Below are 4,306 nucleotides of genomic sequence, written 5' to 3'. Positions count from 1 at the left end.
TGACCAGCTGACCTGAGGGACCGGGCAGGAGCATATGGGTGGAGCAGCTCAGAGAGGTAAGGCGGGGCGAGCCCATTCAGAGATTTAAAAACAAATAACAGTATCTTAAAATGAACTCGAAAGTGCACCGGGAGCCAGTGTAGGGAGGCCAGAATTGGCGATATGTGCTCCCTCTTTCGAGTCCCAGTTAAAAGGCGAGCAGCAGCATTCTGAACCAACTGGAGACGAGCCAGTGAAGAACGAGCAACTCCAAAATAGAGCGCGTTACAGTAATCCAGCCTAGATGTAATAAAGGCATGGATTACTGTCTCAAAATGCTGCCGCTCGAGAATGGGCTTCACCTTCGCCAGCTTCCTTAGGTGAAAGAAGCTGGACTTAACCACCGCGCATATTTGGCGATCTAATTTAAAGTCACTGTCCATCCTAAAACCCAGGTTCACAACTGTTGGCTTCACGTACCATGACAATGGACCTAAATCAACAAATGGAGGTTCACGGCAGCCATTGGGATCAAATAAAATCACCCCTGTCTTCTTTTCTTTAAATCCAAGAAAATTTAGATCCATCCAGGACTTAATGTCATCAAGACAAGACAGAAGTGATTTTACAGAAAAGGCGTCTTCCCTCCTCAGCGGCAAATAAAGCTAATAAAATTATCCACATTATACTGCATCTGCCAAACATTTGCCCACTCACCCAGCCTATCCAAGTCACCTTGCAGTCTCCTAGCATCCTCCTCACAGCTAACACTGCCCCCCAGCTTAGTGTCATCCGCAAACTTGGAGATATTGCCTTCAATTCCCTCATCCAGATCATTAATATATATTGTAAATAGCTGGGGTCCCAGCACTGAGCCTCGCGGTACCCCACTAGTCACTGCCCGCCATTGTGAAAAGGACCCGTTTACTCCTAGTCTTTGCTTCCTGTTTGCCAGCCAGTTCTCTATCCACATCAATACTGAACCCCCAATGCCGTGTGCTTTAAGTTTGTATACTAATCTCTTACGTGGGACCTTGTCGAAAGCCTTCTGGAAGTCTAGATACACCACATCCACTGGATCTCCCCTATCCACGCTACTAGTTACATCCTCGGAAAATTCTATAAGATTCGTCAGACATGATTTACCTTTCGTAAATCCATGCTGACTTTGTCCAATGATTTCACCACTTTCCAAATGTGCTGCTATCCCATCTTTAATAACTGACTCTAGCATCCTTTAAAAGTTTAGCTGAAAGAATATATGCAGCAAAGAGTCTTTGGCAAACAAAAAAGCAAAAATGCCAGATCCAGCAGCTGCAAGGCTTTATGTAAATGGGGCAGTGATGTTTAAATAGCCATCCTAATCACTGTTTAATTTTGCCGTCAATTTGCTTTTCATTTTCCTGAGCTTGAAATTGGACAAGTTAAATTTGAAACTAAATTAATTATAGAAATTCTTCGTTAATGTCACCTGAACGTATTAATTGTTTCAAAACATTCTTGCCCTGGTACTTTGGTGGCAAAAACAGGAAGGCAGATTATTATATAAATGGTGTCAAGTTGGGAAAAGGGGAAGTACAATGGGATCTGGGGGGGTCCTTGTTCATCAGTCAATGAAAGTAAGCATGCAGGTACAGCAGGCAGTGAAGAAAGCGAATGGCATGCTGGCCTTCATAACAGAGCGGTTGAGTATAGGAGCAAAGAGGTCCTTCTGCAGTTGTACAGGGCACTAGTGAGACCACACCTGGAGTATTGTGTGCAGTTTTGGTCCCTTAGGATGTTCTTTCTATTGAGGGAGTGCAGTGTCGGTTCACAAAGTTAATTCCCGGGACTGTCATATGCTGAGAGAATGGAGCGGCTGGGCTTATATACTCTGGAATTTAGAAGGATGAGAGGGGATCTTATTGAAACATATAAGATTATTAAGGGTTTGGACACGCAAGAGACAGGAAACATGTTTCTGATGTTGGGGGAGTCCAGTACCAGGGGCCACTGTTTAAGAATAAGGGGTAAGCCATTTAGAACAGAGATGAGGAAACACTTTCTCTGGATACTTTCAGGAGAGAGCTTGATAGGGCTCTTAAAGATAGTGGAGTCAGGGGATATGGGGAGAAGGCAGGAATGGGGTACTGATTGGGGGTGATCAGCCATGATCACATTGAATGGCGGTGCTGGCTCGAAGGGCCAAATGGCCTACTCCTGCACCTATTGTCTATTGTCAAAGCCCTGATCTTATCAAGTAGATAACTTTTAGGCATCTGAATGGTCATTGTTGAAACCAGAGTTGAACTCAGTTGCATTTTTGCTATTTTGTGACTATGTCATGCTAAAACAACTTATTCTTACGTATGTAGGATGTTTTTAAACGTGGGCTGACTAAAGCTCAGGATATGTACACAGCAGGCAAACACAAGGAAGCTTGGCTGATGAGGGAAATGGAGGCATTGGTCAAAAATACGAAGGGTGCATGGGACAATTATTGGCAGCTGGGATCAAGTGCATCCCTGGAGGAGTTTCGGGAACTAAGGAGAACTGAAAAAGGAGATCAGAAGGGCAAAAAGGGGCCAGGAGATAGTTCTGTCCGGTAGTATTAAGGACAATCCCAAAAGATTTTATAAATACATAAGGGAGAAAAGGGTAACTAGAGAGAGAGTGGGACCTCTCAGGAATAAAAGCCGTCACCGCTGTGTTGAGCCACAGGAGATGAGCAAAGTCCTAAATGAGTATTTCTCCTCTGTATTTACCGTGGAGAAAGACAGTAGGACGGGGGAACTGGAAGTCAATGGAAGTGTCTTGAGAGCATTCAGGGTTACCATTGAAGAAGTGCTGAAGGTATTATAGAAACATAGAAAATAGGTGCAGGAGTAGGCCATTCGGCCCTTCGAGCCTGCACTGCCATTCAATATGATCATGGCTGATCATCCAACTCAGTATCCTTTACCTGCCTTCTCTCCATACCCCCTGATCCCTTTAGCCACAAGGGCCACATCTAACTCCCTCTTAAATATAGCCAATGAACTGACCTCAACTACATTCTGTGGCGGAGAATTCCAGAGATTCACTACTCTCTGTGTGAAAAATGTTTTCCTCATCTCGGTCCTAAAAGATTTCCCCCTTATCCTTAAACTGTGACCCCTTGTTCCGGACTTCCCCAACATTGGGAACAATGTTCCTGCATCTAGCCTGTCCAACCCCTGAAGAATGTTGTAAGTTTCTATAAGATCCCCCCTCAATCTTCTAAACTCTAGCGTGTATGAAGGTAGACAAATCTCCACGGCCTAATCAAATATATCCAAGGGCTTTGTGGGAAACTAGAGAGGAAATTGCGGGAGCCCTGGTTGAAATTTACGAGTCGCCCTTAAGTACAGGAGAGGTGCTGGAAGACTGGAGGGTGGCAAATGGTGTGCCTCTTTTCAAGAAGGGCTGCAGGGAAAATGTAACTTTCACACCCACTTTTACTCATATAGAGTCATAGAGTGATACAGTGGGGAAACAGGCCCTTCGGCCCAACTCGCTCACACCGGCCAATAATGTCCCAGCTACCCCTGCGCTTGGTCCATAACCCTCCAAACCTGTCCTATCCATGTCCCTGTCCAACTGATTCTTAAATGATGGGATAGTCCCAGCCTCAACTACCTCCTCTGGTTCCACCCACACACCACCCTCTGTGTGACAATACCTGTTAAATCTTTTCCCTGTCACCTTGAACCTATGTCCTCTGGTCCTCAATTCCCTAACTCTGGGCAAAAGACTGTGCATCTACCCAATCTATTCCTCTCATGATTTTGTATACTTCTATAAGATATCCCCTCATCCACCCTACCCTACATGGAATAGAGAACCAGCCTACTCAACCTCTCCCTATAGCTCACACCCTCCAGTCCTAGCAACATCCTCGTAAATCTTTTCCGAACCCTTTCAAGCTTGACAATATCTTTCCTATAAAATGGTGCCCAGAACTGAACACAATATTTTAAATGCGGTCTCACCAACGTCTTATACAACTGCAATATGACCTCCCAACTTCTATACTCAATATGCTGACTGATGAAGGCCAAAGTGCCAAAAGCCTTTTTGATCACCTTATCTACCTGCGACCCGACCTTCATGGAACCATGCACTTGCACTCCTAGATCCCTCTACTCTACAACACTAACCAGAGGCCTTCCATTTACTGTGGATGTCCTGTCCTTGTTTGACGTCCCAAAATGCAACACCTCACACTTCTCTGTATTAAATTCCATCAACCATTCCTCCGCCCACCTGGCCAATCGATCCAAATCCTGCTGCAATCTTTCACAACCTATCTGCTAAACCACTAACTTTT

Source organism: Leucoraja erinacea, chromosome 5, assembly GCF_028641065.1.
Source record: "Leucoraja erinacea ecotype New England chromosome 5, Leri_hhj_1, whole genome shotgun sequence".
Lineage (NCBI taxonomy): Eukaryota > Metazoa > Chordata > Chondrichthyes > Rajiformes > Rajidae > Leucoraja > Leucoraja erinaceus.
This window is presented reverse-complemented; position numbering follows the sequence as displayed.